The sequence below is a fragment of the Polypterus senegalus genome, chromosome 12 (assembly GCF_016835505.1).
Source record: "Polypterus senegalus isolate Bchr_013 chromosome 12, ASM1683550v1, whole genome shotgun sequence".
Taxonomy (NCBI): Eukaryota; Metazoa; Chordata; class Cladistia; order Polypteriformes; family Polypteridae; genus Polypterus; species Polypterus senegalus.
Genome location: NC_053165.1, coordinates 133,135,900 through 133,155,625, shown reverse-complemented (window position 1 = coordinate 133,155,625; position 19,726 = coordinate 133,135,900).

Below are 19,726 nucleotides of genomic sequence, written 5' to 3'. Positions count from 1 at the left end.
GTATACTGATGGTTTTGATAAAAGGGTGAAGCAGATCCACTAAAGAAGAATTAGGACCCTACCAAACCAGTTAGGCTTTTAATGTGGAGTGAGTTTTGGAAGATGCACATTTTTACAACTGACAGGTTAATTATGAGACTATTTTACCAATATGAGCTTTTGATTTGTATTTATTCTACGGTTTCTTATACTGTAGAATTATGGGGGTTTATTTGTGCTAAATCTTATTTCAGCCACTCTGCTTTAATTATATTTTTTAATAGTTTATAAATAGAATTGCTTTGAAGGGCATTCATTGTGTACATCATAATTTATAACTAATAGCCACATTACCTGCTAGAATCGATTTTTTATAAATATCTTGCCTTATGTAAATCTCCAGCTCATTTTCTTTGTATCGTCAAGTGTCTGAACTTCTCTTGCCTGATTGAGCACATTCCAGTAAAGCCTGCTTCTCGGACTGTCCACTTTTATACTTCTCATTTTTGAGGGTAATTTTCAGCGTGCATCCTACATCTTCCCTCCTCCTCAAGTGTCTCACACTCAAACTTCTCTTTTGATCATATCACCAAAGCCAAATTGACCATTATGATTTCTCTGAGGGACCAGACACACAGACTAACCTTAATATCTCTCTATTATATTAAAAAAATCCTGGGATGAGACAAAACTTTTTCAGAGAAAAAATTTCAAGTCCCGAGAGAAAAGACTTTGTGCCAAGAGATTTAAGCACACCCAGGGCTGGAAATAAAAGACAATGAGTAGAAGACAAAGTAGAATGTCGTAAAAAGGTTCAAAAACGTTGGCGCGATACACATGCAGAGCAGGTTAGAGATTATGAAAGTACTAAAATTTGAAAGTCGCAAAAAACTGATAGTAAAGATTGCATTAGTGCTATCAAACGGAAATTATTACTCGGTGAAATAATGGAACAGCGAAAAGAGATCGAATTTATGGACATAGATGATATGAGAGAAGTATGTACATATTGTTCAGCTTTAAAGTTTAAGTCAGAGACTTGTAGATCGTCTAATTCATGTTGCCATCAGGGAAAAGTAGTGTTTTTTTCCCAATGAAGAGGTGTATCCGAGAGAAATAAAAGATTTGTTATTTGGTGAAAGTGAAATCCACAAACACTACAGGCAAAATATCTGAATCTACAATAATCTGTTTGCGTTCGCATCAATCAATGCACAAAACGTAGATTTACACGATTCAGGACCATATGCTATAAGAATCTATGGCTTAATTTCAAAGAAACCACATTTCAGTCAGGTTTACATTTATGATCACGGAGAAGCAATGCAACATAGAATTGAAAGAGTTAAATGATCAGACGTATTAGAAATTTTACAGCCAATAATGGATACAAATCCATACTCCAAAAGTATCGCACTTTACACGAAATTTATCTGAAAAACACTGACAAAGATGTTTTCTTGGATTTCTATTTGAATCCGAAAGATCATGCTCGCATTTATAATAAACCAACATGTAACGAATTGTCAACAATAATAATTTCGAAACACGGAGATATCAAAGATAGAGTTTATCCAAAAGCACAGCACGATTCGTCGCAAACAGCAGATCTGAAAAATGACTAGCGGTGGGGCCTTTGGGGTTAGCTGGCCGAAGTGAGCAGGGGGCAGACACCCCTAGTTTTTTATACGTGGAAGAAATATTTTTATCTCTTTTGGATATTTGATTGTTATAATTTCTTCAAACATTTATTAGTATCAAGGAAAGGGAGAAATTTTAGGGAGTTACTTACCTTTTCAAATTATTTGTTATACTGTACATATTTAACCCTCTTCAGATCTGGAGTCTTATGTGATCCACAGGTTACATAATAAAGTAACTGGGGGAAGTTACAATGCAATAATCTCATTGTAGCTGTGTAAAGATTCTTCTTTGGACTTGCCTTATTAAACCAGAGTTTTCTCTGTTCCTCTCTCTTGAAGGGCATTTTTGAATATTTCTAGAATGTTTGAGATATTTTGGAATTTAAAAGGAAGGGCTGCATTTTAAGCCTTTGAATTCGAGTTTGGGGGTTGGATGCCTGTGGTGAGGCTATATCGGAGCATGCCAGTGAAGGTTCTGGCCTACTTTGTGAAGCTTTTTGGAGACTTCACACCCTTTCACTATATTTGTGCATGCAAATCGTAAAACGGGATTTGACAATTAGTGGGTACACTGCCAGGTTGCTGAGGTTTGAAGGACGTCATCTTTCTTTATGGTTTAACCTTACATTGCCCCTCTGTAGGTAACATAGTAGGCAATGTGGTAGAGGATTTAGCCATTTGGGGAGCTTGCAATTACATTAGGAGGCAGCACTGCTTAGTGACACCGGATCACGGAGAAGGATGTAAAATGTAGGCCTTTACAATATGCATGGATAGCTGTTGGGCAAGGTGCTTATTATTAATAACACAATAATCGACTCATGGATGAAGTGATTTATGTGACAACATTGACAAAATCAAGATCAAAATGAAAGAGTACAGGCAATGTTTAAAGCTAGAAGTCTCAATATGAAAACAAAACACTGTGTTCTGTATAGATTTATCATTTAATGAGAGAGCATAAGATGCAAGCTTAGTCCATAAGTGACTGCCAGCAAGACGTTCCAGGCTGAGTAAGCCCGCTTTAGTCATCACTCCAGCCCTCTTGGGCTTTAAATCATCCCAGTAAGTGTGTTTACTCCTTATGTATATAAAGGATTTACAAAGAGCTATTTCATCCAAGACAGTGAAATCTGCTGATGGCATAAAGCTTGGAGGCGTCCCAGGCCATTATGAATCAGCAGATATGGTCCAGAGACAGGCAAACAGTGTATTAGCTACAGTCCTCCATTAGAGTCATCATGCAGTACAAATCAGGCTGAACAGATCATTGAAAGTAGAGAGACGTCTCATCACTGATGAGAGCTGCGGTTACAACAGCTGCTAGAACTTCCATGGGCTTGGCAGCCCTGGCGTAGTCACACAATCTCGATGTTCCAGATGTGTGAAGAAAATCAACGAGCAAAAAAATCTGCCAGCCCTGTTCAACTGTTCAGTATTCTGACTCCAGTTTATACAAAGCAATACAAAGAACTCCAAATGACAGCACTGGTGACAAAAGAAATTTAAACCTTGATTTACATGCAAATTGTTCCCTGGATCATAATATGGCTGAGATCATAATTATAAAGAAAGGTCAAGACAGAGGACAAAGATGGAAAAAAAAAAATAAACCAAGGATTTACATTCAGATTATTCCTGTTATCATACTGTATCTAGGACGGTAATTGTAAAGATGGTCAAGATAGTGAATAAAGACCAAAAATTAACATATAGCCAGAATTTACATGTGAATTGCTCTTTCTTTCATTCTCTCATGGGCAATATTTATAAAAAGGTCAAGATAGACGATAAAGATTGAAAGGAAAAAGAAAAGAAATCCTCGATCTGCATGTGAAAGGCCAAACTGTAATTATACTGAGAGATCTACGTGAACCACTAAGGTGCATCGTCTAAGTGACGTGACTTGTCAGGAGAACAGGCAACTTGTGCTTATATGTGCTGCACGTACGATTAATGCAAAGACATTAACGATTTATAGGCTTGTTAATTTAGACCAAATTTTTTTTGCTCTTTATAAATTTTGACATTTTAAAAGGTTTTGGACATCAGAGAATATCCTTGTCTAGTTAAAATGTGGTAATAATTACAGTTGGTATGTACTTGTTTGACCGCCACATCACTGCAAGACATTATGAGTGCAGGATGATCCTGTGCTGGTCTGGCCTTTGACTGTACTGTTGGTAACAAGACTGACTTTTGCTTTAGCACTGTTGGAGGGGGTCTCAGAACTGTGGACTAGCAGCGGACCAAGACCGAGACTATGTGCAGTTACAGTGGGCTTCTGGAAGTTGTGCTAACTTAGACCGCCTCATGAGGACGTTTAATAATGGACATAGTATGGTGGGTAAGTTACAAAATGCATCTAACAGAGTCTTACAGATGTGAGTAAGCACTTATATATATATATATATATATATATATATATATATATATATATACTGTATATATGTCATTAAAAATATGGAGATCATATTTTATGTTTATACTTGGACTGCAGTATAGCATGAGACTAATCAAATACATTTAACTCAAAGTCACAGAAAATGACATGTGATGCATGGAAATATTTACTTTGTATAATATAAGAAGTACAGTATAAAAGGTCAATAAGCATATAATTATTAATTTTATGTAAATAGGCATAGAGCTGGTGTCTCTAATTAAGAAATGGCCTCAATATCTACACTGAGTGTCAGTGCATGTTGCCATTGTCTGATGTCCTGTACATTACTTTCTGGCTCCTACTTTCATCCGCTACCATAAATTGTTTTGGTGTGCAATGCAGCAAAACTGTCCGATTGGAAAGTGCACGTTGAAAGGTGCTCGAGGTTTCTTCTAAACTGCATTCCTTGAGAGTGTTGTAGGGTGATCTTTGTGAGCGTCCCCCAGCTCTGGTGCGAGATCTCTCACAATATGTATCATATTGAGCATGTGTTTATTTGAACTCTACTGTGAAGTTCCTGCTGTGATAAAACATTCTTTACAAACATATTCAGCCTCTGAATAAGTACTTCAGGTCAAGCCGAGTCAAGCCAAGTGGCTTTATAGTCATACCTTCCATACACAGTGGTGCAGCATTCCATGGGCTACGGAGCAACATATTCAAAATAGTACCTCGAGTATATAAGATAACACAGGACCGGTGCAAGACAAGAATAAATACATATTTCCAAACACACACATACAGTATCACACAGATTTATATACTGTATATATGTATAGGTACAGCATTTGTGTGAATATATTGTAGTGTGCGGCTTGAGCCCTTGCCCGTACAGGACACCTCCACGCTGGGAGGACTGGGGGAGCAAATGTGGCCTGAGTGTTACCTTCCCCAGGACGCTAGATAGGAACCCTCCTGGGGTGCAGCGGTGCCTCGGACTCCCACAGGGCTTCATGGGATCTGCAGGTGCCGCCAGGGGGTGCCTATGGCCAGTTCTCCCACCACACCCAGAAGTGCTGGTGGAAAGGAGTAATCAAGCACCCAGAGAAATTCTGGGTGCCTTATAAAATAGGCCAGCAGCCACTACTCGGGGAGCTGGAGTTGGGAGGAAGAAGACAAAGCTTGACCAGAGGAGTGGAGGAGAGGGAAAAGAGTGAAGGAAGACATACTGTATTGTGATGTGCTGGTGCTTTGGACTGTGCTGGCCTTGTGGGAACGGGGAAGGTATAAAAGGAAAAGATAAAATGTGTTTGCCTTGAACTTGTGTCCCTCGCTTGTCTGTGTCGGGTTCATGTGGCAGTACCAGCCTGGGTGGACTACTATATACTGTATATATATATATATGTAAATATATGTGTTTATGTATATATATCCCTACTTGCTTCGCTTGACCACCCCACAACCCCCAACCCCAGGGGCGCGCTTCACGCTAGCCACTCTGCTGCTCGCGTTGTGAAGGCGGGTTTTGGAAGAGTGCTGAATGCACACTAAGGAGCTGTGTGATCTGCATGTCGCTCGGTGCGTCAATCATTTAAAAGCCTGTACAGCAGCTGATCACGTCTCGACCCAAAATTTTTTTATATAATAGATAGATATATATATGTGTTTCTGTATAGTAATAGATGGTATGCAGGGACTGGCAATTGCCCCCAGGGGACACTTAAGGGATTAATGATCCCTACTTTGTGGTTCTTCAGCCATACCAGGAAGTGCTTCCGAGGGACAATCTCAAGACACTGGAAGTACTCCTGGGTTCTATATAAAAGAAGCCCTGCTTTGGTATGAAGAGCCTGGAGAAGTGGCAGGAAGGAGAGCAGGATAAGGAGACTGAAGAGTTATAATGTGTTTGGTTTGTGCCCTTTTGAAACCTTTGTATGAGGTAGCTAATGATCAATCTGATTTGGACTTGTATCTGTGCATTTGGTATGGAGTTTGGGGTGCTGCAACACCCCCTGGTGGTCACTATATATATATATATATATATATATATATATATATATATATATATATATATATATATATATATAGCAGAGATACAAAGTGGCAAAAAGAACAGTGGCTGTACAGGCTTTAAAATGATCGAAGGGCAGCACGATAGCACCTGCCCCCCTTCACAATGCGAACAGCGTTATACGTCCTGAATGAAAGAGATTTAACCACACCCGGGGCTGGAAATAAAGGACAATTATTGTTTTTACAACGTCACACGAGACAAGGCAGTGAGCCATCATTTAAAACAAGTCCACAGACATCTAACCTAGCAGTTGTTGGATTGCTTTTGGCAGGGAACTTTAATCATGTGCTCCCAGCTCTTAAAACAACGACATGCGACAAGCAGAACAAGCAGCTCACAAGCAGCAAAAAGACAGCAGATGATCCAACGGCATTTCCTTAGCGTGCATTCAGCCAACCCCCCCCTTCACAACGCGAGGAGCATTATACGCCTGGCGAGAAAGATGTAACGGGGCCGGAAATAAAAGACAAGTATTGTTTTTACAAAAGTTTTTAAAGTAAAAGTGAAAATAATGCATATGTAATGATTCCCATGAAAATAACAATCTCTTTATTGTATATCTGGTAAACCAAAGCTGGGGGTGGGCGAGTGAAGCGAACAGGGGGCAGAGCCCCCAGTATATATATAGATATATACAGTTAGTACAATAAATATTTGGACAGAGACAACTTTTTTCTCATTTTGGTTCTGTGCAGGGTGGGCCATTTATATGGATACACCTTAGTAAAATGGGAATGGTTGGTGATGTTAACTTCCTGTTTGTGGCACATTAGTATATGTGAGGGGGAAACTTTTCAAGATGGGTGGTGACCATGGTGGCCATTTTGAAGTTGGCCATTTTGGATCCAACTTTTGTTTTTTCAATAGGAAGAGGGTCATGTGACACATCAAACACAAGGTGTATCCATATAAATGGCCCACCCTGTACATTACCACAATGAATTTTAAATGAAACAACTCAGATGCAGTTGAAGTGTAGACTTTCAGCTTTAATTCAGTGGGTTGAACAAAATGATTGCATAAAAATGTGAGGGGAACTAAATCATTTTTTTAACACAATCCCTTCATTTCAGGGGCTCAAAAGTAATTGGACAAATTAAATAACTGGAAATAAAATGTTCATTTCTAATACTTGGTTGAAAACCCTTTGCTGGCAATGACAGCCTGAAGTCTTGAACTCATGGACATCACCAGATGCTGGGTTTCCTCCTTTTTAATGCTCTGCCAGGCCTTTACTGCAGTGGCTTTCAGTTGCTGTTTGTTTGTGGGCCTTTCTGTCCGAAGTTTAGTCTTCAACAAGTGAAATGCATGCTCAATTGGGTTAAGATCAGGTGACTGACTTGGCCATTCAAGAATTTTCCACTTCTTTGCTTTAATAAACTCCTGGGTTGCTTTGGCTGTATGTTTTGGGTCATTGTCCATCTGTATCATGAAACACCGCCCAATCAATTTGACTGCATTTAGCTGGATTTGAGCAGACAGTATGTCTCTGAACACCTCAGAATTCATTCGGCTGCTTCTGTCCTGTGTCACATCATCAATAAACACTAGTGTCCCAGTGCCACTGGCAGCCATCACACTGCCTCCACCGTGTTTTACAGATGATGTGGTGTGCTTTGGATAATGAGCTGTTCCACGCCTTCTCCATACTTTTTTCTTTTCATCATTCTGGTAGAGGTTGATCTTGGTTTCATCTGTCCAAAGAATGTTTTTCCAGAACTGTGCTGGCTTTTTTAGATGTTCTTTAGCAAAGTCCAATCTAGCCTTTCTATTCTTGAGGCTTATGAGTGGCTTGCACCTTGCAGTGCACCCTCTGTATTTACTTTCATGCAGTCTTCTCTTTATGGTAGACTTGGATATCGATACGCCTACCCCTGGAGAGTGTTGTTCACTTGGTTGGCTGTTGTGAAGGGGTTTCTCTTCACCATGGAAATGATTCTGCGATCATCCACCACTGTTGTCTTCCGTGGACGTCCAGGTCTTTTTGCGTTGCTGAGTTCACCAGTGCTTGCTTTCTTTCTCAGGATGTACCAAACTGTAGATTTTGCCACTCGTAATATTGTAGCAATTTCTCAGATTTTTTTTGTTTTTGTTTTTGCAGCTTTTGCATGGAGAGCTCCTTTGACCACATGTTGTCTGTTCACAGCAAAATCTTCCACATGAAGCACCACACCTCAGATCAACTCCAGGCCTTTTATCTGCTTAATTGATAAGACATAACGACGGACTTGAACACACCTGCCCATGAAATAGCCTTTGAGTCAATTGTCCAATTACTTTTGAGTCCCTGAAATAAAGGGATTGTGTTAAAAAAATACTTTAGTTGCCTCACATTTTTATTCAATCTTTTTGTTCAACCCACTGAATTAAAGCCGAACGTCTGCACTTCAACTGCATCCGAGTTGTTTCATTTAAAATTCATTGTGGTAATGTACAGAACCAAAATTAGAAAAAAGTTCTCTCGGTCCAAATATTTATAGACCTAACTGTATATATTGTGACGGACAGCCGGGTCCCATGCCCGGCCGGGACGCCTCTGCTGCATACATCCCGGGGGAGCCATCATGGACATTGCAGTACGTTCCCTGGGGCACTTGGGGGCAGTCTCCCTGGCCGTGGATCCCTCCTCAATCTCCCCCGTGGCTCCATGGGACATGGAGTCCACCACAGCAGCCCGGTTGGGAGATGGGTTGGCCGCTAGGGGGTGCTGCGGAGAACCAGCCACCACACAGGACGGTTTATCAGCCCCACCCGCAGGTGCAATTAAGACCAGCTGGTCAGGCACCTGGAACACATACGGGTGGGGTATAAAAGGGCCTGCCTCCCAGCAATCAGGGCCAGAATCGGGAGGAAGAGGACGAGGTTGCCTGGGAGGAGTGATGGAGGAAGGAAGCGTTTGGTTTGTGTGGGTTTTTGTGCTTGGACTGTGTTGGGCCTGTGGGACACGGGGAAGACGTGTGCCCACGGCTGAAGAAATAAAATAAAAACCCTTGAGTGTGAACACGTGCCTCTGTGTGGTCTGTGCTGGGTCGGGCGCTATAGAGCGCCTTATTCACAATATATATATATATATAAAATGCAAAGTTGATGCTGACTGACTTCACCCAACACCAAAAACACTGTCTCCCGTTTAGTTCAAGAGCTGACATTTGGCAAGATTGGCCATCTACAGCAGTACGTATCTGCTAAGACAGGACATTTTGATATATTGGTATTTAAGGGTAGCTAACAGAAAAAACAAATAACTTAAATCCTGCCTTGACTGAAATTTGTTGACTTTGCCAAAAAAAGAAAATTAGCCGTCACGTGGGACATTTTAGTGGCACGCGTCTCGTTTCTGCCACAGTTCTGTGATCGCAAGGAGAAACAGAGCTTGCTGCATTGTGCAAATAAAGGCCATCTGCTGAAACAAAGGAAGAGGAGGACAGTTTGGTGAAGCTCAAAGACGATGTGTTTAGCAAGTGCACTATGCACTATGGCCAGGGTCTGTGATCCCAATCCTAAAGGGTATTTAACTTACATCCCATATCTACAACCTTGTGACAAATTGTGAATGGGGAATACAGTTCCCATCAGCCAGTGGTGCTACTCCAGGTGATTTTTTAAATACTCACAAAGTTAAAATAAGAGCTTCAACAAACGCAACATGTCATCTGAGATGGGAACTGCTGCATTTTACTTCTTTCTCAACCACTTTGGGATTACTGTTTTTTTTTCTTTCCTTGGAGCAGTGGCTTTGAACCATTTTGGAAAGCTTTTTAAGTTTTTTCTACATTTTGATACTTCTCCTGGACCGGGATGAGTTCTGGGCTGTCACGCTTGGCGTTTCTAGCAGCCTGGTCCCCATGAGGGAGTCCCAATTTGATGTTTCATCCAGATCAGTCATCTTACAGTTTACATAGAAGGAGTTTCCTTATGGGTTTAATACTGGAAGACCCCCACAGACTAGCGATTTTACAAAGACAGCGTTTCATGGGCTGGCAGTAGACAATAAAAGCATTAATATAATAAACACGCCTGCTGTTTTGAGGACTTGCCAAAACTCTCTACAGGCCAGCGCCAGTCCATGGACTGGAGGTTGGAAACTTCAGTCAAAGAGTACATCTTTTTGTCTTATCTTGGACTGTGTTGAGACACTTTCTCCTGTTTATTTTAATCTGGAACCTTTTCTGAAAAATGTGTTGCCAAAACCAGTTAATGCATTGTTGCCAAACCCTTAAGGAGTAATCTCCCTTTCTTTCTACTCCCAAACTCTAAATCTTGTTACTGCAAACTCACACACAAAGCAGAACATATAAGGACATGCAGCGGTTTGCTGATCATTACCTATTGTAATGTTAGGATTGACACGATCTACGAAGTGAGATTTGGGCAGTGGCGGCATGATGTGCGTGGCCATACACTTCATTTTACTATGTCCACCGTATGCAACAATAAAACTATCCATCCATCCATCCATTTTCCAACCCGCTATATCCTAAATACAGGGTCAGGGAGGTCTGCTGGAGCCAATCCCAGCCAACACAGGGTGCAAGGCAGGAAACAAAGCCCGGGCAGGGCGCCAGCCCACCGCAGGGCACACACACATCCACACACTAGGGACAATTTAGGATCGCCAATCCACCTAACCTGCTTGTCTTTGGACTGTAGGAGGAAACCCACGCAGACACAGAGAGAACACGCAAACTCAAAGCTGGGTCTCCTAATTGTGAGGTAGCAGCGCTACCACTGCGCCACCGTGCTGCCCCACAATAAAACTATGATAAACTAAATAGCTGCATATTGTATTGATAAAAAAACAAAAAGGAAATAAAAAGTATCGCAGGTTAACCAATGGAGCCAAGCTGAACAGAATGAAACAATTTTTTTCAATTGCTGATAGAGATTCTCTTTTTCAGAATATTAAGATGAGAACTGAATGGCACTTTTGAGTGAATAAATAGTAATTAGTAACTTTTTTTTTATTTTGTTAGTAAACATTTATTCAAATCCACTGCATACTAAGTAAGTACCGATTTTAGGCCTTGATGCTAAAGGAGAGTTGAGATTCCTAGAAATCTTTAGCTTTGAATTAATCATCTTTAAATCACCTTTGTAAAATCACCAAATTAGGGTGAACTAGTAACATAAGCCTCTGCTTATAAAAATTATAAATATTGTATACAAAAGAATACATAATGAGTTGCATAGAACTGCTGATATAGTCGATTAACCAATGGCACTGTTATTGAGGCCCATTGTATTGAGTTTAGAACCCAGGTAACACAGCTATGATTTTATTTATTTATTTATTTATTTATAATATATATATATATATACAGTGGAACCTCGGTTTACGAGAAACTTAGTTTACGAGTGTTTTGCAAGATGAGCAAAATTTTTTAATAAATTTTGACTTGATAAATGAGCGATGTCTTGCAATACAAGTAGTATGGCTACACTTTGTCTGCTGAGCATCATGTGATCACAACTGAGCTGATGGTTCTTCTCTCTCTCAGGCAATCGTCTCCTACTCTCCGTCTAAGTCTGTGTGCCTCACTCATATAGTCAACAGCCGTACGAGCGTATACTGTTTACTACAGCATTGTGACTGTGTGTGTGTGTGCTGTGAAGTGCGAGTCCCCATCTTGCGCCCCAAAACACGAAGCTGAGTCTCAGTACTTTAACAACACCAGCTTTATTCAGCTTGAAACAGCAACAGCGCTGTTATTTATTGTAGTGGGATCTTTATAATGTACCTTGTATCACCCATCGACGGCAGGTGCTTACAGCATGTCTGCGATCTTTTTGGATGCGCTTATACGGCGAACTGCTACAGCGCTGGGAGACTGTGATTGCTTTGGGACGCTCTTCAGCGTGTCGTCCCGTTGGGTGGAATCCCACATGAGTTTAGAAACTCACTCACACCAGCCATGATTCTTTTTAAAGGCAAAATGCAGGTTCATTTTTTTTTATGTATTTTTACTTTATATTTTGTATTAATCATTTTTATATGAATTGTTTCAGGTTGTGGAACAAATCATTTGAGTTTCCATTATTTCTTATGGGGAAATTTACTTTGATATACGAGTGCTTTGGACTGCGAGCACGTTTTCGGAACGAATTATGCTCGCAAACCAAGGTTCCACTGTGTGTGTGTATATATATATATATATATATATATATATATATATATATATATATATATATATACACACACACATATATATCTATGTATATACTAATACAGTCATGTGAAAACATTAGGACACCCTTTGAAAGCTTGTGATTTTTTGTAACATTTTTAATAAATGGTTATTTCATCTCCGTTTCAACAATACAGAGAGATTAAAGTAATCCAACTAAACAAAGAAAACTGAAGAAAAGTCTTTTCAAGATCTTCTGTAAATGTCATTCTACAAAAATGCCTATTCTAACTGAGGGAAAAGATAGGACACCCTTGCCCCTAATAGCGAGTGTTACCTCCTTTGGCTGAAATAACTGCAGTGAGACGGTTCTTGTAGCCATCTACCAGTCTTCGACATCGGTCTGAGGAAATTTTACCCCACTCCTCAATGCAGAACTTTTTCAGCTGTGAGCTGTTTGAGGGTTTCTTGCACGCATACAGCCCTTTTCAAGTCACCCCACAGCATCTCAATGGGATTCAAATCTGGACTTTGACTTGGCCATTCCAGGACTCTCCATTTCTTCTTTTTCAGCCAATCTTTGGTTGATTTACTAGTATGTTTTGGGTCATTGTCATGTTGCATGGTCCAGTTCCGCTTCAGCTTTAATTTTCTAACTGATGGTCTCACATGTTCTTCAAGCACCTTCTGATACACAGTAGAATTCATCGTGGATTCTATGATGGTGAGCTGACCAGGTCCTGCTGCAGCAAAGCAGCCCCAAACCATGACACTTCCACCTCCATGCTTCACAGTTGGTATGAGGTTCTTTTCTTGGAATGCTGTGTTTGGTTTACGCCAAACATGTCCTCTGCTGTTGTGTCCAAATAATTCAATTTTGGACTCATCTGTCCAAAGAACATTATTCCAGAAGTCCTGGTCTTTGTCAACTTTATCTCTGGCAAATGTCAGTCTGGCCTCGATGTTTCTCTTGGAAAGCAAAGGTTTCCTCCTTGCACACCTCCCATGCAAGTTAAACTTGTACAGTCTCTTTCTGATTGTAGAGGCATGTACTTCTACATCAACAGTAGCCAGAGCCTGCTGTAGTTCTCGAGATGACACTTTAGGGTTTTTGGAGACCTCTTTTAGCATCTTGCGGTCTGCTCTTGGGGTGAACTTGCTGGGGCGACCAGTCCTGGGCATGTTGGCAGTTGTTTTGAAAGCCCTCCACTTGTAGACTATCTTCCGGACAGTGGAATGGCTGATTTCAAAATCTTTTGAGATCTTTTAAATCCCTTCCCAGACTCATAGGCTGCTACAATCTTTTTTCTGAAGTCCTCTGACAGCTCTTTTGTTCTCACCATGGTGCTCACTCTCACTTCAACAGTCAGGAGCACACCAAACTAAATGTCTGAGGTTTAAATAGGGCAAGCCTCATTCAACATGCAGAGTAACGATCTACTAATTATGTGCACCTGGTGTGATATACCTGTGTGAGATCTGAGCCAATTTAAGAGGGAATACATGTGAGGGTGTCCTATCTTTTTCCTCAGTTAGAATAGGCATTTTTGTAGAATGACATTTACAGAAGATCTTGAAAAGACTTTTCTTCAGTTTTCTTTGTTTAGTTGGATTACTTTAATCTCTCTGTATTGTTGAAACGGAGATGAAATAACCATTTATTAAAAATGTTACAAAAAACCACATGCTTTCAAAGGGTGTCCTAATGTTTTCACATGACTGTAGATAAGTAAATAACTAATAGGTAGATGAATTATGCTGTAATGGATGGACCGGCGCCCCAGCCTGTATGGACTCCATTCCCCTACCTAGCTGGGATGACAACATGATAAATGTTACAGAAGGGAAGAGCAACAGGACTGGCATCCCAGCACAAATGGATGGGAATCACATACCTAGCTGGCATGCCACAATACAGAAAGGACAAAATGGAAGAAGCATCCTGACTGGGATTAGTATCGGATTCTTTCCCAATAGGTAGACCACATATTTGGGACAGTGCCTCCCACATACTGGGTGTTTGCCCATAAATTGGGTGGCAGCGTTTCTTATGGCAAACCCCAGTGTGGATGCCCACAGGACAGCATGAGGGTTGTGGTGCCTTAAGGATGCCCAGTTGGTTTTAATTGGGGGCTGCCAGGAGGAGCTGTTCAGAAAAGAAGCCTCGGGTTCCGGGGAGACAGGCAGTTGGCACTAGAAGTGTTTCTGGATTGGGGCTTAAAAGGAAACCCTCCACTTCACCCAGGGAATCGGAGTTAGGAGAGAAGGACATCACTCGCTTGGGAGGAGTGGAAGAGAGAAAGAGGCGAGAAAAAAAAAAGAGGATTTGCTAAGAAGAAGCTGTTAAAGGTACTCTGTTTAATAAATACTTGGGTCTGTAGACCTGTGCCTAGGCCTTGAGGCTTGGTGGCACCCTCTAGTGGTTATAACACTTTGGCGGCAGTACGATTACTTTGATTAGCAGGTAAAGCTGGGCACATGGTGAATGTCAAGAATCAGATTTACCCGATTTATCCATCCATCCATCCTCTTCCGCTTATCCGAGGTCGGGTCGCGGGGGTAGCAGCTTAAGCAGAGAGGCCCAGACTTCCCTCTCCCCGGTCACTTCTTCCAGGAGAATCCCAAGGTGTTCCCAGGCGAGGTGGGAGACATAGTCCCTCCAGCGTGTCCTGGATCTTCCCCGGGGCGTCCTTCCGGTTAGACGTGCCCGGAACACCTCATCAGGGAGGCGTCCAGGAGGCATCCTGAACAGATGCCCGAGCCACCTCATCTGACTCTTCTCGATGCGGAGGAGCAGCGGCTCTACTCTGAGCCCCTCCCGGATGACTGAGCTTCTCACCCTATCTTTAAGGGATCTTTACCTGATTTAAGAACTCTTTTATTGCTAGAGTTATACAATTTGAATTTTGTTACTTGTAGGGATGCTGCTAAATTCTGACTGACTGGTGGGTGTACTGCTTACTGTAAGTGCTGGTCTTTGTACTTATCTAGAGTGTGTGTATGTACGATAACACTCATTGTCAGTTGCTGTGTTTTGGCTTATTTTCTTGTATCTGTCTATGAATGTCTTATGTTTTGTACTTTCCTGCTGCAAACAAACTTCCCTTTGGGGCAATAAAGTCCACCTAACCTTACTTGTCTGTATTATCCACGTTATTTGGAAATGAGTTACTGAGAGACAGTTGTAATTCAGATATGATTCCAACTAATTTGTATCACTTGTCATCATTACTTTCTGTGTAAGAATTTTTTGGTCCTTTTCACAGACTCAAAGTGAATAATGCTTACAATAAAAACAATAACACTCATTTCAATCTAATGTAGCTTAACAATTGTTTTAGTTTTTAATAAGCTTATATGAGGATAAACTTTTTCCCTGTACTCTGTCCCTTTAATTTGTGAAGAATGAACAGCAACACTTTGTTAATAGGGTATATGCACACTCTCTTCTGGATTCCATGTCAGCCAGTTGCCTCATTTCTGGCGTTGATGGACTAGCTATAGTATTTTACACCTGATTGCTTCAAGACATAATACTATAAAACATTGTGGGAAATGTCAGGAGCTAAAAAGGAGAAGGGCTTCAAACTATACATTTCAAGCTACATCCACAATTATGAACTTGTGTCTACTATGAACTTACATGGGACAAATATGTGATTACATTCAGCTTCTTAAAAAAAAAAAAAAAACAATTTTCAATAATTTGTCATTAAAGTTTATACAGAGATAGGTGAATGTGTATATATGCTTAATACTACAACAGTGATGGACAAGTTATATCAGCCAGGGGAATGAGGTGGCATTACATCCTCAATACCAGGAGCACCTATAAAAACAGTTGCATGCGTATTTTCCATTCAAGGTTGCAAAAGGCAAGCAGTCCTTTTTAAGGACAGTGAACCACCTCGAAGAGTCACACAAAGAGCAGAGAATCCATCCACTGTGGTACTCGGCCCCCGATGCTACAATACATAATAACATGACTCTGCTGGACATCTTGCCTTGTAAAAAAAACAAATGTCTGTCTGAACCAGCAAAACCGTGAATGCCAAACCTCTGCTTCATTGTAATGGCTTCAATTTGTTTCCTCAGCTGGAGCATCTTAACTATAAGAGACATGTTTTCATCAAGGGCCAGGTCACCAATTGCTGGATCTAGAGCCGAAGTATAGTTGTGGTACTCGAGGATATTATAGTCCTCTACCTCCCAGGATGTGTCATTCTTTGTAGGTCGCTTTCTCCTCCTCCAAACCCCTGGTCTTGAAAGTGGAACACAGAAACTGTTACACTCAAACAACACTGAAACCGCTCCCATCTTCAACAGTCACAGCCCCGTCTTAGAACCCAGGCTTGCAAAAATCCTCTTTTTTAAAATTCCGCCTACAAACATTCGGACTAACCATAAAATGTCTCCGGATAGAGATGATCCATTTTGATCTGGTTTCCGCACTGGACAGAAATGTATGGAAATGAAATACCTTGTTGCACTTATTGGAAGTTCAACATAAATGTACAGTGGACCCTCGGTTCACGACCATAATTCGTTCCAAAACTCTGGTTGTAAACTGATTTGGTCTTGAACCAAAGTAATTTCCCCCATTGGATTGTATGTAAATACAATTAATCCGTTCCAGACCATACGAACTGTATGTAAACATATTTTTTTAAATATTTCTAAGCACAAATATAGTTAATTACAGCATAGAATGCACAGCGTAATAGTAATCTAAATGTAAAAACATTGAATAACACTGAGAAAACCTTGAACAGAGAAAAGTAACACAGCAAGAGTTCGCGTTATAGTGCTACGAACCGCTCGCTTAAAACACTTTTTTTTAATGAGTTTTAAGCACAGGGGAAAAAAATAAACATTTGGAAAATCCGTAATTTAATAAACCACCAAGAAAAATAACATTGCAACAATGCACGCTACGAACCAATCGCTGTAAACAGAAGTGAAGTGGAGGTTAAAATCCAATAGAAAAAAGTCTTCATTAAATACAACGAGGTTAAAACAATGCTGTGATGCAATGATCTGTCTCTTTAAAAACAAGCCTGGTGCATTCTTTAACTGCCTTCTCGGCCTTATGCATCCAGCCGTCTCTCTTATGCTCGCTCACGTGTGTGTGTGTGTGTCTCTCTCTCTCTGCACAGGTAGAGACTGCACACGTGCGGAAATCATCGGAATGCACAAACTGAAAGGGAAACTGGCTTGTTCGTATACCGAGTGTGTGGTCGTGAACAGATGCAAAAGTTTGGCGAACTTTTTGGTCGTAAACCGATTTCTGTGTGTTCCGGACGTTCGTGAACCGAGGTTCCACTGTACACAACAATGTTTAGCTGTAGAGCTACGTGTACACCGAAACATAAAACGTTTTTTCTCAGACATTCTTGCCACTAAACAAAAATCACAATTGCAGTATGGAAGTGACTGAGCTGGCTGAGATTTCACCGGAAGTACATCAGCACTACCTTGTTCATATAGTGACTTGTGAAAGGGTGAGGAATTAAGTGCTGGTGAGCCACCATTAATGGGCAATCAGACAGCCAGCTGAGCAAGTGCCTTCTCGTTGCTGCCCCAAGCTCACCCAGTGGGTATTATATACCTGTGATAAGCCAGGAAGGAAGGTGTTCCTCTGATGCACAAGCGTTTTTAAAATGATTAGTGGCTACAAGATAATTACTTACTGTAAGGCTATAAATGACATGGCACAGTAGTTAGCACTGCTGCCTTTACAGGCCCTAGAGACCGGGTGTGACGTCCAGCCTGGTCACTGTTTCTGTAGAGCTGGCATGTTCTATCTATGTATGCAAGAAATGTTCTTTTTTTCTACTTTGCTTTTTATTAATTTTGCAAAAATTCCTAAAATCCTGTTTTTGCTTTGACATTCTGTGGTATTGTGTGCAGTCTGATGAGGGGCAAAATTAATTTAATTGATTTTAGCACACAGCTAAACAAAACAACATGTGAAAAAACTGAAGGGGTCTGAATACTTTGTGAATGCCCGATATCACAATATATCACAACAATTTTATTCTCTGTACTCTAACATAATTTAGGGCATGGTTGACATCTATGAAATATGCAAAAAGACATGTCTCAAAGATATGGTCAAGGCCAAAAATACTGGCACCCCTGCACTTCTCCCAGAAAACTGTTGCAATTACAATTGCATTGGCATTCATAGGTTTATTTTTTGTTTGCACTGGAACAACACAAGAATGCAGAGAAAAAAATTAAATCTGATCTAAATCCACACAGAACTCCAGAAATGGATTGGGCAAAATTATTGGCAACTTTTCAAAAAAAAAAAAAAAAAAAAGCATCACATGATTGAAAAGTGCAAAGGCTACACCCACCTAAAACACCTGCCCCTGATTTCTCCAGTCCCTGCATTTCAAACTGCTATGGGGGATTCAGGGAAAAAGCAAATGATACTGAACAAAAGACTTGACACTGAGAAAATAAAAAGCTAATATTGCGGTTATCCATTCAGGAACTCAGTAGCACAAGGTAACTAAAGCTTAATAATTAATTTGCACAATGTAGCGACCACTGCGACAGTGGAGACAGACATACACACACTCACTAATGTAGACCACCGCTGCTACTGGGCTACACACATTTGACAAGTGCCTCTGTCTGCTATAATATGTTTGTCATTTTAACTATTGCATCACTAGGACATAACGGAAGCAAAGAGAGTTTAGATGAGCATTGTGGTCTATGGATATACAACGTGTTAAAACGCTGCAGCTATTTTGTCACAGCATGTTTGCATTTCCATACAGACAGGAATGTTAACTTATTTGTTTAGATGTGCAGATAGAAGGTGGATGTTGTGCAGCTTCCTTTGTGTATCTATTGGTGTCATTAGGCAGATTTAGTGATTTAGGTGTTATGGTACTGATATCTGTCTGTCCTGTGGCTCTTCGTTACCTTCTTAAAGGCATTCCTTTTATGTGGTGTGACACACCGTTTACCGTATAGACTCGCGTATAAGTCGGGTTTATGAAACCCAAAAAATCAATCAAAAATCAGACTCCGACTTATATGCCTGTTCAAAAATGCAACACTTCATTTTTTTTTTTCATCTTCTCGCTTCCTCCAATCTCGCATCAGTTTCTCAGATGCATCGAATTTTGTTGCAGCAGCACAGTTACCAATTTCTTTTGCCACTTCAATGACTTTTAATTTAAAACCACCTCCATATTTTCCTCTGATTGAATGCTCCATCGTAGATAAGGGATGCTCTTACGGTAAAGGTGTATGAGGGTGTGAGATACAAAAAACACAAATCAGTGCAAACGTCGCTTCAGAATAGTTTGAGTATTACCGTGTGGTCACATAGGCACTATATATATATATATATATATATATATATATATATATATATATATGTATGTATGTATGTAAAAGGCAGTGTGCTCAGTGGTTACTCTTTCAGGTGGGCGTTATCAGATCATAATCTCTTGGACCAATAGCATGAGTTTTCTGCATATACGTCCTATATTAT